Source organism: Podarcis raffonei, chromosome 14 (genome assembly GCF_027172205.1).
Source record: "Podarcis raffonei isolate rPodRaf1 chromosome 14, rPodRaf1.pri, whole genome shotgun sequence".
In the NCBI taxonomy this organism is placed as follows: domain Eukaryota; kingdom Metazoa; phylum Chordata; class Lepidosauria; order Squamata; family Lacertidae; genus Podarcis; species Podarcis raffonei.
Genome location: NC_070615.1, coordinates 4220870 through 4236500, shown reverse-complemented (window position 1 = coordinate 4236500; position 15631 = coordinate 4220870).

Here is a 15631-nt window from a genome sequence, read left to right as displayed (position 1 = left end):
ATTTTTAACAGCCTTATTTTCAATTAATTTAAAAAGAAAAAACCAATTTTACCTTATTAAAATTACACATCAATACTTATACCTCATTAATTATTCTTAAACCTTTTTCCTAAAGTCGACCAAAATTTCCCTTCCACGATTTACCCAATTTCCTTACCACTAACAAAATATAAAAAGCAAATTATCCTTATGTACCCTTTGGATTCCCCACCTCCACCCACCCTTTTCCCGGTTCCAGTCCCCAACCAATATCCATCAGTCTTTATGTTATTTATTTAGCCTGGAGATCTCACGTCCAAGGCCCTTATATCTCTCTCAGTTCCTTTCTGCCGGTCTCTTTGATAGTCCTTGATGTTAAGCCCCAAGTCTCGGAGGGGCTCCGGCCCAATAGAATCCATGTTGCTTCCAGCCAGTCCTCCATACTTAAAAGCAAAGCCTATGGGGTGCTCCAACTCTTGTTTCAAATTTCTTTCAGATCCAGATGTCCCCAAAGCTCCAGCTTTCACCTTCAACAAATTTGTAATCCTCAGGTCTTCAGATCTCCTCCAAAGGGGATCTCTCCATTTTCCAGACTCCCATTCAGACCAGGCTTTCCACATCCAATTTTTATTGTCCTTTTTTATCATCATGTCAGGCCTCATATTGTAACTCTCCTTTGACTCCTGCAAATCTCCTGCTCCTCCTTCATTTTCTTCAAAAACAACATATTGCTCCATCGTATCTACACTTTCAGTTTCATTTATTTGTTCAGTTGAATAGGCTTCCTGTTTCAAGTCCTTATCAGGCTCAAAACTGTTGTTTACTGTCCAGTGTAGTAGTGATACCTCTGTAGACAAAGCATTGTATTCATCTTGCAAGTTTCCCAAGAGAACGAGTGCTCTGTCCAATTCTGCTTGGATTTTACATACTCCAGCCATTTTTGTGATGTAGTGTCCCTATTACCCCTCTAGGGGGATTTTAGTTCCTTAATGTTCCTTTCAGCTCAAAACCAAAAGTCCAGTTATTTTGTATCAGCCCTCCTTATTTTCAACAAGTTATACCAAATAAACCAGCAAAAACAGCAGAAACAATGTTCTCTTTTTCCAGCTGACAACTAGCTGACTAACAGCTCACTTGACAGCTGTCAAAATCTTCCATGCAACAGGCTTTCTCATAGGACGTTCCCGGGTCTCGGGGGGTGTGTGAAATTTCGGCTCCCAAAATTCTTTTTATCCTCCAGTAAATCTTCTTATAGTGTCAAAACCGTGAAGTCAGGATCTTTCATTAAAAAACAAGAAACAGATTCTCTCGACCTTAGCTGCCCAGTCCTTTGCTTTAAATTGTTTACAAAGAGGGGGGGGGTGGACTTCCTTTTTAGCCCCTTCCCGCTCGTTCCAAATCCAAAATTAAAAGTTTTTTAAGGTTCCAATCTCCGTATTACTCACGGGTTTATGTTTTAGAGTCCAATTGGTCTTGGAAGAAGTTGGCACTCTCTGTCAATGGCTTGCGGCTTCACTCCGTAGGCGAGGGAGTACTCTCAGCACCACGCCTCACCCTGCCTCCGTTCCGAAGCCTTTAAAAAGGCTCCGTCGCGGATTGGGGGGGCGCAAATGGTGCCCGCCGAGTCTCTGTGTTCACAGGCATCCGCGCCTGTGATTTTAAGGGTCTCCGCTTCGCCGCAGCGGCCAGACCCAGACGCTACGGAGCCGATTCCCTCCGGAGCTCGGAGGGAATCCGCCATTAAACAATGGCGCCAACCCGGAAGTCTCCTGGTGACAAACATCTTGTTCTGCTTTCCTTTGGAGCACAGCAGCAGGACCTCCATGCACACTGCCCAGGCTTGCGCTCTGGAGAGGTCATTTCACGTGCTGCTAATGCAGCAAAGCAACATGGAGGCAGCAGTTACAAGTTACCAGTCTCTGCATCCACAGCACATGCTGGGATTCTCCAGCAGTTTGACTTCACCCCTGGAGATGCACTCCATTGCCTCTTGAGACAGATGGACGCCAACAACAACAATGTCCACTATGAGTTGCCTGGGTAGAGAGATGTGTGTGCTGATCTGTGTCTAGACTCTGTTCAAGTTGCCTCTAGCCCCACCCCTACCTCAGCCCCCTCAATATTTGTTTCAAGAGGTCTGGGCCCCCACAATCGTAAGGTGGTCCTGCGCACGTTGCATGCCTGTGACATCACACGCATGATGTACATTGCATGTTGCAGGTCCAGTGGCCGACTCCTCCAGAGCACTTGGGCTATACATGACATCACAGGAGTGCGCCACACACTGCTCCCACCCCCATTTTGGGGCAATGTGGCACTTCTGAACATGACCCTCTGACTGAAAAAGATTCCCAGCCTCTGCATTAAATGAGCAAATGTACAATGGTGTGATCCTCTATGAGCAGCAGTAGGAGACTCCTGGGGCATCTCAAAGACTCCACAGTGCAGCACACTGTTGAATCCTGGATTGCCATGGAGAACCTGGTTGTGTGGTCTGGTACTGAGAGGGTTGGAATGCAGGCTGATGGGGGGGGGTGTCCTCTTGCCCACACTGGTTTGCACAGATGCTGGTACTAAGTCATTTGCAGACTGCCAGTCAGGCTGAAGGTGAAATGTGGGACAGACCACAGCTGAGGAGATGCTGTTCTGTTGCAAGCAAAAGAGAAACCATGGGGTCTGACGCTGGTGGTGCAGCCAAAATCAGGCTAGTAATAGATGCTGGAGGACAGCTGGGGAAGGAAGACCAGGCCATCTGCATGGCTGCCTGATGAGCTGAGCTGCTTTGTTGTTGTTTAGTCATTTAGTTGTGTCCGACACTTCGTGACCCCATGGACCAGAGCACGCCAGGCACTCCTGTCTTCCACTGCCTCCCGCAGTTTGGTCAAACTCATGCTGGTAGCTTCGAGAGCACTGTCCAACCATCTCGTCCTCTATCGTCCTCTTCTCCTTGTGCCCTCAATCTTTCCCAACATCAGGGTCTTTTCCAGAGAGTCTTCTCTTCTCATGAGGTGGCCAAAGTATTGGAGCCTTAGCTTCAGGATCTGTCCTTCCAGTGAGCACTCAGGGCTGATTTCCTTCAGAATGGATACGTTTGATCTTCTTGCAGTCCATGGGACTCTCAGGAGTCTCCTCCAGCACCACAATTCAAAAGCATCCATTCTTCGGTGATCAGCCTTCTTTATGGTCCAGCTCTCACTTCCATACATCACTCCTGGGGAAAACCATAGCTTTAACTATACGGACCTTTGTTTGAGGAGCTAAAGTAAACATGAGAGCTTTATAATAGCTCCATGGAGTCAGCTGACTGTATTCTGGCCAGAACTGCAGCCCAGAGGGTGCCCTTGTTCCATAGCCCCTGGTTTGCAGGGGGACCAGGACACTAATGGAGCAGGAGGTCAGGAAGACTGGCTGCTGGGGGCTGAGTTCAAGAGACACACTCCTTACAGCAGGAGGCAGGAGGCTGGCTTCTGGGTTGGCATTTTGAACTAAGCAGAAAAGTTGTCTTGCTGTAATCTATTACAAGTTGCATTGGTTGTTTTGTTTTGTTGTGGCTGCTGCTGCTGCTGTTTTAAAACCTGATAGGAACATAGTAAAATGCAAACCATTGGTCCATCTAGCTAGGTATTGTCTACACTGACTGGCAGCAGCTCTCTGGGGTTTCAGGCAGGCGTCTCTCCCAATCCTACCGGGAGATGCCAGGGGTTGAACCAGGGACCTTCTGCATGCAAGGCAGGTGCAAGGCAGATGCAGAGCTTCCACATGCAAGGCCAAGGCAAGGCGGACCTTCTGCATGCAGGGCAGGTGCTCTACCCCTGAGCCACAGTCCTTCCTGATCCTCACTAGGGATGATCTCCCACCCCTGCTGAGGATCACGAGGGGCACAGCATTCTGGCACTCCTGAGTCCCTGGTGGGCTTCCCAGAGGTATTTGGCTAATCACTGAGAAGCAGATGCTGGACGAGGTGGTCCAGCTGGGTTCTTCTGATGTTTTAATGTCATGTGCAAATCAGAAAATTAAGAGAATGCTCCTCAAGGCACAACGGTTGCCTTCTGACTTCTCTCTTCCCACATTGTCAAGCCCCACTGCCCCTTTGATGCTTGGTTTAATTAAGTGTTTCAATTTCTTGAGAGAGCCTCCAGTAGCAACACTGGCCATAAATGAGAAGAATTACGACCTGCAAAGAAGCAGCTCAGTCATTGGTGGCTCATCAACATTCTTTCCCATTAAGATTGCTATTAAGTAATGGGATTTTTTGAATGTGTTTTGCTTATGTACAGTTAAGTACGGAGGGAGGGGGAATCCTTCATTTGTGTTCCATCTGGAGAGTTGCATAAGCTGCTTTTTGAGATTAGGAGGGTTACCTGGGATGGAAATGGGCAGGGGCAAATGTAAGCAAGCAGGATTTTTGCTGAGCATGGGCAGAGCTATATTTAGCAGATATAGCCACATTGCTTCAGAATGAGTATGCACACAAACGTCAGGGAACAGCCATGGCTCAGTGGGAGAACAACATGTTTTGGTTAAAGAAACATATGTATTCTGAATAATCATTTTGATTAATTTTGTTGCCTCTAATCATGGGGAAGGGCAAAAAGGTAGAGCAGGGCTGCATGAATCTCAAGCCTGAGGGACCAAATGTGGCCCCCAGACCTCTCTGTGTGGCCCTTGGGACCCTATACTCCCCTGCTCCTGGCACACACCCTCCTCAAATGCTTTTTCCTGGTTTGAATGTGTCCTTGAACTGTGGACTGCTAGCCAGGATGGAGAGACACATCCCTGCATTTGTGCATGTAGAAACCTCTGACTTTCAAAAAGCTTTCCTACCTGAGAGCTACAGCATGGCACTAAAGCGGAAGTGCAGTTGGACTGTAGTGGATCAATACAGGTAATGAAGATCGTTGTCATAGGTTTGTGGGGGGTGAGGTTAGAATCTACAAGAGAAAACCTGGTGAACTGCTCAGACTAGTCCCTTTGTTAAGGTAATGGCCTTAGATGTCCAGTTAAATAGTTCCATTTACTCATCTAAAAGGCTCTCCATGGAGATAAAAGGGTGGGTCTTTTCCCACCTCACTTGGCTGTATGCCACATCCTCCTAGGATGGAGAACATGAGGCCAAGGGAGGCTGAGAGTTGTGTGTGAGAGAGTTTCGTTGGAGTGTCAGTGCTGTGAGTCCCTCTTTCCTATGCTTTTCTTTATATAAATATGTAAAGAAAACCATATATCCTAAAGACACCACAGTCTCCATTCCAAGGTAACCAAACTCTGGGTAAGCACAGGCATCCCTAAAGTCTTTTGCCACTTGGAGATTGGGGTGCATTCACCAATATATAGTGGATAAATGTTCAGTGGACAGAACAGAGCTATTCATGTAACTATCTCCTTTGCCTCCAGTTTTCTGCAAGGCAACACCTGGCCACTGCAGATTCAAATTCATGGCATGTCATGTACCAGACTTTCAGAGGAGGGGACATTATCCAAGGTTAACAGGATGCACTTGCTGCCAGTCTCTCTTTTTCCTACTTTCTTGGATGGGCCTGTGTGCCACTGAAACGGAGGCAGATTTATCACCAAGCATGAAAGTAAAGAGCAATATCGGGAGCCAGTTCCAGTTCCTCCAACTTCTTAATTGGCAAAGTGACCTGCAAGGCCTTGTTTTTTTCTTTGTGGCACTGGCCCTTTGAGGGTTCAGGATCTGACAGTGTGCTGTTGTGGATGATTCCCCTCACCTAAGCTGATTTTGCAACCACCCATGGAATCGTAATATAAAGACTGAATTGGATCAGGCTATAATGGGGTTCACGTTGCATGGGAAAGTGATGGCAGGGGAGGGGTGTGTGTGTGTGTGTGTGTGTGTGTGTGTGTGTGTGTACATATACCGTTACCTAACCCTGTACCTTAAGGAGGGTGCTTTTTCCAACTCAGGGCCCCTGAGATTGTCAGTGCTTACAGATGGAAAAGACAGTGTGCCACAGGCAGCAGTAAGAAAAGAATCCTAGCTTACTAGGCTAAGGCCACATTCACACCACACATGTAACAACATGGTGTGAATGTGGCCTAGAAGGACTGGGGAAAATGAGCTAAAACCACCAATGCATGAAGTAGAACAAAACTCCTAAAGCAGACCCAGACAGCTCTGCAAACCATCCTTTGTTAAGTGTTTACACCTCTCTCTGTCTACTATTTATTAGCAGGGGAGGGTTGGGGCAGTAAGTGAGACTGTAAGATGGTTTTCCTTCAGATGACACCAGGTGAAAGCACGTGCAACGTGTCCATGAGAGCGGCCTTGAAATAACTTTCACAGCTGTGTGTTTATCAGATCAACCTGCCATTTTCTCCTTCGATCGACTTAATAGCAGCTTTTGTGAGGCGGGTTCCATCCACCGTCTGGATTCAAGCTCAGGAGTTGTCTTGGGAAGATGACTAACAGGAGTAAACATATTTGGGTGGAATGTCACAAGGGCGTGCATTTTTCTTATTTGTCTCACCCTTTCCACACACAAAAGGCTGCCAAGGAAGATACATCATGCCCTCTCACCATGTTTGTGGCCTGAATCACAATAAGAAAAGATAGCAGTGAGGAACTCTCAATGGCTTGGCTGGGTTTGCCATGTCATTCAAATTTTAACTGTTTTGCATTCCAGTTAAATTTGACACCGATGATTTACTAAAGCATTTATTGATTGGTTTTACCTCCCATGACCCACTGGAACAATGTAGGATTGCCATATTTTGAAGAGCAAAAAAGAGGTAAATAACCCTACTATATGTAGGCTATAGAAGCTGTGATATATTGCTGGGGGGGGGGCATGACAAGAGAAGAGGAAAGCAAGTCTTCAACCACCAGCTATATCTATGTGTCATCCACAAAGTATAACCAGAGACATTTTGGCAAATTAAAAAAATCCACCCAGACAGGAATTTTACCCCTGAAAAAGAGGACGTGTCCTGGGAGTAGAAGACACATGGCAACCCTAGAACAATGTGACATCTGGTGCATTCTGGGAAAAGGATCGTGGCAGTTGACAGACTGGACCATCAGTGTCTCCTCCATTGCAACCAAACCCACAGGCAGTGGAGAAAGAGAGTGAGGCATCAGAAATGTTGGAACAAAAACACTCAAAGACATAAATGAGTACCAAGACAAATTACATGCTAATAAATGAAACATGAAATGAACAAGATTGTAATGACTGGGACATGGAAACAAATGGTGCTTTAAGTAGGAGAGACAGATGGAATCTGGAGCTATAGATCTATCTAAGCCCCTCTTCAGGCATTCCTGGACATGGTGCCACTCTGGAACACGATGGATATTGAAAATGGCTGGATTAGGAGGGAGACCACTAGAAGGGCTTTGAAGGGGGCCCTTCAAAATGAAGCCAGCCTCAAAACATTTCAGAATTTGTGGTGCAGGTGAGCCACGTTGTCATGGGTTAAGTTGTAGAAACAGGGAGATGGCCACAAGGTGAAGCTCAGTTTTATACCATTGTAACTGTCATGGCTTCCCTGCTGGTGAAGGACAGGTAATAAATATAATCGTCTTCATCTGTGAGGGTTTGTGTCCCCCACTCACATCTCTTGAGTGACATTTTCTTGATCCCTCCATACGAGGGCATTGAGCCAGGATGGTCCCAGATGCAGGTCCTCTGTGGAAGGAGGCAAGTACAGTATCTCATTTGGCATTTCCCTCAGATGCTTTCATATAAGGTCTTCAAGGTAAGATAAATTTAACATCCTTTGTCAGGAGCTGGAGCTGGAACACGATGAAATGCAAGCTTTCTTGAACAAGGTTACGGGCTGAGAATATGGGTTGACCTTCTGTTCCTTTCTCGGTTCCTGTGTGGACTTGCTTTCCCTCTGAAGGGAACAGTTGGGAGGAAAGGACAGAAATGTCACCAGGGCCTGGACCCTTCAGCCAAGCTCCACCAACTGCCTAATTCAACTGTAACACAAAAATCAAATTCACTGTCAAACTAGAGGACTGGTCCAGCTGTCAAACTTTTTCATGCATTAGGGACTCCAATACGCATGGGAAATTGTTCAATGCATGCAATGCCCTGGTAGGATCCTGCTTTGTTATGAATAAATTTGATAGTGTGTGTGTGTGTGCACGTGCGCGTGTACACACAAATATTTTGCAGGGTGGGGGTGTCCAGGTCAGGTGTGGCTGCTGCCCATTGGGCTTGTAGGGCAGACAGCAGAGAACCAAACAGTAGGTGGTGCCAGAGGCGATGACAGAGCCAGCTAATTATAGTTTTGTCCCCTTCTTTCCCCCCTGCTGAGTTCTCCAAAGGCATGGCACTGAGACTGAGGAGGAAGGCGCTGACCAGCACTGCACCCCCTAGACTGGTTGTGCATAGGAAGGCTGGGGCTGAGTGATCCTAATGGACCCATCCCCACTGATCAATGTGGAGGGAGAGCAGAGAAAGTGTATGGACTGGAAAGAGACTGATCTGTCCACCCCAAGTATAACCCACCATGACATTCCCCGGAGTGAACTTTGATGGCCTGATTGGGAGTTGTGCCACAGCACTGTCATGCATTTCAATGGGGCTTGTGCAAGAGAACTTCCCAGTGGATGGTTGCTGAATGGGGATTGAACCCTGGCTTCCAAGTCTCAAACACACACAGCCTTTTTTAACCTCTCTGGAACAAGGGCAATTGGCTCAATCAGGGATTCAAAATTGCTGCTTCGCAACTGATAAGTCAAGAAGATAAAAAGATGAACAATTGTATTAAATATGCATTTAATATAATTGTGTATCTTTTTATCATCTTATCAGCTGTGAAGCAGCAATTTTGAATCTATAGTTTACTATAGATTAGATCTGTAATTTACTATAGATGTTTAGTTGTTTTTTAAGATGAAGGTAGTGAGCAGTAAGAGGTTGAGCTATAACCAAAATCAGAAATTTCTTTGTGGATTTTTTTACAGTGAATGAAGATCTACTGATATTTATCAATCAGTCGATTGTCAGAATTAGTCCCTAGGGAATTTTTTATTTAGTAGCACAATATTTAGCCACAATGGAAGAGGTAGATGCAGCCTTTTCTGAAGGCAGCAAAAAAAGCAGCATAAAATGAATCTGATCATCCTAGGAATTTCTGTAAAATAAGGTTAAATGAAAAGGTATTCAAGAGAACAGACAGAAGTTGATGAATAATTATTTATTAAATTTATATCCCATCTTTCCTCACAAAGGAGCCCAGGGATACCAAAGCATTTCTAGTGATAAAACAGTATACTTGCAAATAATTTTTTAAAAAAACATATTGAAAATATTTGAAACATCAAAAAGCATTTTAAAATGTTTAGTATATCCACATCCTTCTCCTTTTGTGTGTGTGTCATTTGCACTTGTCTTCAAGAACAGCCTTGCACCAGGACTCCACTACACTGGTTGCTGAAGAACTGTGAAAAGATCTCCTGATGTTTTAGAAGCTGTGGCAGGGAACAAGTTGGATGAAAGATGTGGTTCTGGAAGAGTTAAACTCTCCCCACCATTTCCTCAATTTAAAGTACCCCAGGAGGTGCTATTAGCTAAAGGATTTGTCCTCTCTGTCCCCACCCAGGGGTGATAATATTGCTGGCTGGGTGGAATGTCAATCTGGAAAAGAGCTAACACTCTCTCTTTCCCAGCACTGGGGGCTTCATCCAACACACAGCACCATGGAGTAGTCCAAAGAGCATCCCGGCAGGTTTCACAGCCTTATAACAGTCTGGCCATTAGCCATCAACTTTTCACTGAGGTGCAATCTTGGACACATTTCCCCCCAAAATATAGTGCCCCTTGGACCTAAACAAGCTATTCTCATGTGGCTGGTGGGAGGTGGGAGGATGTGTGGCCGTGTGCAGTGCACAAGCCTGAGAACGTCATAGAGGTCCTTCCATCACCAGTGTTGCTGATGTGAAGATGAGGTGTGTGTGTGGCTGAGTTTAGCTTTTTCATTTTAGATGTCAAAGAAACCAATAAATTGGTTTTTCTAAGGTGAAGAAAATTTCTCAGGGAGGTCAGCTGAGGGGTGATTAGCACATTGCAGCAGCCTTTTACTATGGGTGAAGGTGGGTTTTTGTGTTGGTTTTTTTCAAACTGTATACACAAACAGTTACCAGTTCCACATAATATTTTTTTTTTAATTATTTATACCCCGCCCACCTGGCTGGGTTTCCCCAGCATTCCCTCCATTACCACATACACACAGCTGAACAATCCCATTCCTAAAGGGTTAGGGGTCTTAGTAGATTACAACCTTAACATGCGTCAACCATGTGATGCAGCAGCAAAACAAGACGAAAAAGAAAAAGCTAATGCTATTCTAGGTAAAATGACCCCTGACCATTAGGTCCAGTCGTGGACAACTCTGGGGTTGCGGCGCTCATCTCGCTTTATTGGCCGAGGGAGCCAGCGTACAGCTTCTGGGTCATGTGGCCAACATGACTAAGCCGCTTCTGGCAAACCAGAGCAAGGCACGGAAATGCCGTTTACCTTCCCACCGGAGTGGTACCTATTTATCTACTTGCACTTTGATGTGCTTTTGAACTGCTAGGTTGGCAGAAGCAGGGACCGAGCAACGGGAGCTCACCCTGTCATGGGGATTCGAACTGCTGACCTTCTAATTGGCAAGCCCTAGGCTCTGTGGTTTAACCCACAGCTGCATCAATAGAAGAGTCTAGTGTCCCAATTAAGGCAAGTGATAGTACCACCCTATTCTGCCTTGGTCAGACCCCACCTGGAATACTGTGTCCAGTTCTGTGCACCACAATTTAGAAATCGACAAGCTAGAACATGTACAGAGGAGAGTAACCAAGGTGATCAAAGGTCTGGAAACCAAGCCCTATGAACGGTTGAGGGAGCCGAGTATCCAGTCAACCTCTCTGCCTTTTGGAGATTCCATTTCAAAGCCTGGCACCTGATGGCTGCTTTTCTTTTTTGCGAAATGTATAAGCGAAAGTCATTTGGCGAGTTCGGGTTTGGAACTGGAGCCCCTGCTTTTGATTCAGCATGCTTATGCATACTGCAGGGTTCTCTTAGCATAGCTGCCATCCCATCACTAGATGGTAGTATTCCTTATTGTTTCCAAAACCCTTTGTCTCAATGTCCTTGCAAAGGTAATTATGCTTGTGGTATTTTTAAACAATTTTTTTTAATGCATTTCAATTCCCAAGGAAGTTGGGAGTTTTTTGTGAAGTCTGTCGAGGCAACAAGTTTTGACTCATCTGTCACAATTCTTTGGGAAGGATGCAGGGCCTGCGTGGACTGGAGCTGAAACCACTCCAGCAAGAAAGGGGGTGCTGCAGAGAAAGGGCAGCAGCGGAGCATGTCACAACCACCCCAGCTTCCACATGTTGATCCTCCTCTCTCTTTCACCTGGGGAAGCTCTTCTGCTAGGCTGCCTCAGTGGGAGAGGTGGGAAGTAGCTGCGCTTGCTCCATCAACTTTGTTGAAAGTCCAGCTCCATCAGGCACCTCCTGCCTTGCCACCAGCTGCCTGTGCTTGCTCTGGGACAATCTGTTAAGAGATAGAGGTTAGGAGACACTTAACTGATATAATCAACTCTAAACTGTTATGCAAAAGCGCTTAATGTCTGACTTCACTATTTACACTGGATGTCGGGGGGGGGTGGAGGGTAAATGGGGGGGGTTTCATTATAGGTATTTTCAGAAACTGAAAAATAAAAAGTTAAAAAGAAGAATGGCTATGATGGACTGCTGTCACTCAGAAGTTGCCACATGCCTCCACCCTTCCAAAATATACTCTTCCTTACGGCCTATCACAGCCCTCCAGTTTTCTCCTACCCTCTCAGAAATATTAAATGATCGACTGGGTTTTATTGTGTTCAGTCAGAGGACACAATGAGAAGCTGCAAGAGAACCTTCTGCTCTGCTTGGCTCACTGCCCCATCACTCAGGACGTTTTTAAGCAGACTCTGAATGGTCACTAAGAGGCAGTGTGTTACAGAGGGCAGAGTGTCAGTCTAGGACAGAGTTCACCAAACTTGGGTCTCCAGCTGTTGTTGGACTACAACTCCCATCAACCCTAGCTAGCAGGACCAGTGGTCAGGGGTTATGGAGCTGGAGACCCAAGTTCAGGAAAGCCTGGTCAAGGACCTGGGAGACCAGGGTTCAAATCCTCACTCAGCTGTGAAACTCACTGGGTAACCCTGAGCCAGTCACTGCCTCTCCACTTAACCTGCCTCACAGGGTTGTTATAGTGATTAAATGAGGAGAGGAAGAAGCATGTAAGCCAGCTTAAACTCCCTGGAGGAAAAAAGGGGTATACAAATGCAATGAATAAATAAAATAGCATGGATTTCCTGCATTGGCAGGGGGGTTACTAGCTGACCTTTCAACTTGATGATTCCCCCGTATTGAAAAGGCACATTGTTCCCTAAGGGAAATAAGCATTCTGTAGTCTAACCTTGTCCTGACCACAAATTGCACTACACCCCATTCCTGCCAGCTCTGAGCAGTGTGACCTGGGTTCCTCATCTGACACTGAGGCTTAGGGCAATGTTCTTGGGGCAATGAGCAGGCCTGAGGCATAGTTGCTGAGGCAGAAGAGGAACTATCCAGCTAAACAGCTGGAATGAGGGAGTAAGACTAGGAGCTGGACACAATGAGATGTTGCACCAGCCACTGCCAGGAGGCGAGTAAGAGGTTTTATAGCTGGCCTGGCTGTTCCACCACAGCCAGGCCTGCAGTTGTGGAGCATCAGCAGGTCCTTGACCTGGAGAATAGGTCTTTGGCTGTGACTTCTCTTCCCAAGTATGGCTCTGAGATGTACACTATAGGCTGTAGTTCTGGCTCCATATTCCTGGAGTCTCAGTGGTTAGTGTGGAGGGTTGGGGTGGGTCAAGGTATTCCTCCAGTTCTACAATGTCCCATAATGGAACATCATTCAGGATTGTTGTCTTGGGGTGCTTGTTAGTGTCCACTGGCTCCCCTTCATGACCATGCTTACTGGGAGGAGGGAAGACCTCTTCCAAGAAGTTTAAATTAGAGTCTTTCTTGGGGTAGGTTGTGATATGAATACAACAGGATATGAAAACCAAAAATATTGGCTTACCCACAGACTCCGCCTTCCAGAAACCAAACAACAATGAAACAATTATTTACCAAATATCTTCTTTTACATTAATGGAATTTTATTTTATTTTTAAACTGTCAGTCAATCTCATGAGAATTTCTCACCCTGCTGAGACATGCAAGACAGCTGCCCCCTCACCCTTTCCTGCTACATGCCCAAGAGCAAGCACTGCATCCATAGAGGTCTGGATCCAGATCATTTCTGGCTGCTACTGATCATTTCCTAGTCATGAAATGTTGTCTGCTAATGGCTCTGAACAGAGAACAGAGTGCACAGGCTCTCCTGAGAGGTTTAAAACACTGTGAAGCAATTGTGTTGCATCCAGGTATTAATGGACTGACCTCAAACAGAAGCAGCAGAGAGAGATTTTTCTCCCTGCTCACATGCGGACCGAGCACAATGAATTATTATCTGGACTATCAGCTGTGGAATGTGACTTGCTAGGGAGAAGTCAGTCGTATAACTCACTTTAGTGGCTGAGGCTTCCCTGACTGAGGGAGAGAGAAAGAAAAAGAATTTATATATCCCCAAAGAATGTCATGTCTGTTTTAGATTTGCACAGGCCAGTGAATGTATGCAGATGTTCTGTTCAGTGGTTTATATTACAGCTTACTTACTGTTTCAGCCTTCACTGTGGAGAGACAAAATTTGCCAAGATAGCCAGGCAGGATGACAGCGGAGGAAGTGAGCAAATGAGTCCCGTAGCAAGAGCTGTAGGTGAGCAATAGCATTGGTCCTTTGATGGTATGAAAGGCGCTGTGTGGGCAGGGAAGATTGCTGCAGTGGCCAGGTTATGTGCTTGCCAGTGTGAACTCTCCTTTTGCATGGTGGTGCATCAGGCATGTAAAGAACAGTGCAGATATCACACAAGTTACAATGCAGGGGAACAGGTCATGCTTCTCCTGGGTCAAACAGGACTCTTCCATTTTCAAGGAATGGATTCTTTTGAAGGTTAGATGTTATTTGAGCCCCTTGTGGGTGGGTGGGGGGCTGTTTTCAAGGGATAGTGCCCTGTTCCAGTCAGAGCAAGAGCCCATCGGCTTCTGAGCAAGATATCTAGGGAACTGAATCCAGAACAGAGACCACCAGTCTGAAGAAAATACAGTGGTACCTCGGGTTAAGAACTTAATTCGTTCTGGAGGTCCGTTCTTAACCTGAAACTGTTCTTAACCTGAAGCACCACTTTAGCTAATGGGGCCTCCCACTGCTGCCAGAGCACGATTTCTGTTCTCATCCTGAAGCAAAGTTCTTAACCCAAGGTACTATTTCTGGGTTAGTGGAGTCTGTAACCTGAAGCGTCTGTAACTTGAAGTGTCTGTAACCTGAGGTACCACTGTAAATGAAAGGAGTAGTCAGAAGGATATTTCAGGACCCAGGACAGCTCCCCAGTTCTCCATTTTTGCCCACTTAACTCACACAGTTCCTTCCAAACTTAAGCCTACATGAGGGTTTCCCCTCATGGAGCAAGATAGGAAAGTTGCAAATGTTCTGACTCACACGACTGAGCTGGTGTAATATAGGAAGCAAAAAACTTAGCTTTGCATCTAGGAAGTGCTCAGTTCAAACCTTCCCTCAGCTAGGAGGTGGTTTTAGACAGCTTGCAATTTTCTTATTTATTTATTTAGTTGCTTTCATTTGTATCTCACCTTCTTCCTCCAAGGGGCTTGAGGTGGCATACCTGGTTCTCTTCCTCCCCATTTAATCATCACAGCAACCCTGTGAGGTAGGCTAGGCTGAGAGGCAGTGACTGGCACAAAGGTCAGTGAGTGAGTTCCATGGGGGATTCAGTGGGGATTTGAACCCTGTTTGCTTGGATGCTAGGCCAGCATGCAAACCACACTGGCCTTAGAACCTGGTGGGCTGATTTCTGAATCTGCCTTTGGCTGATGAAAGTCTAGATGCACCTGGATCAAACATGTGGCGTATGTGCTTTTAAAAAAACTAAAACAAAAGTGCTTATCAATTGGAAATACATTAATTAATGTGAGCAGAAGATTTTCCAGTTTCACTATCTGAATAGAAGAGCTGGTTTCAATGGTGTAGAAAGATGCTTTTGTTGCAAATATTACTTTCCCCAAACCTGTATGGTGCTATGTTTCTCCTACTTGTGTAAGCTACAGGAGGGATCGACCCAAGGACTCTGCCAGCAGTGCCCTGGCATTTTTCTTCCTGTGTCACTGGGGTAGCCATCAAGTTGACAAAGCTCTCAGTTATCTCTGCTATGCTGCAGCACCACCCATCTAGTGGCTAAAGATGGTACTGCTGTTCTTCAGTCCAGGCAGAGCAGGTGACTTGAGAAAACAATAGGGGCTTTCCTGGCTCTATATAAGGGCTTGACTCTCCAGCCTAGCAATTATTATTATTTTTTTTAATAAATATTTATTGAAATTTTCAAAAAATAAAGAAAAAACAAAAAAAAACCATTAAAAACACATAAAATTAACATTCCTTACTGTCAATAACCAATTTCCTTGACTTCCCCACACCTCCCCTTCTTGTATTCCAGTTCCAATTTTTAGCTCAGCAAGTTCTTGTCCCCGAACTTTACCTTATTTTCTTTAATT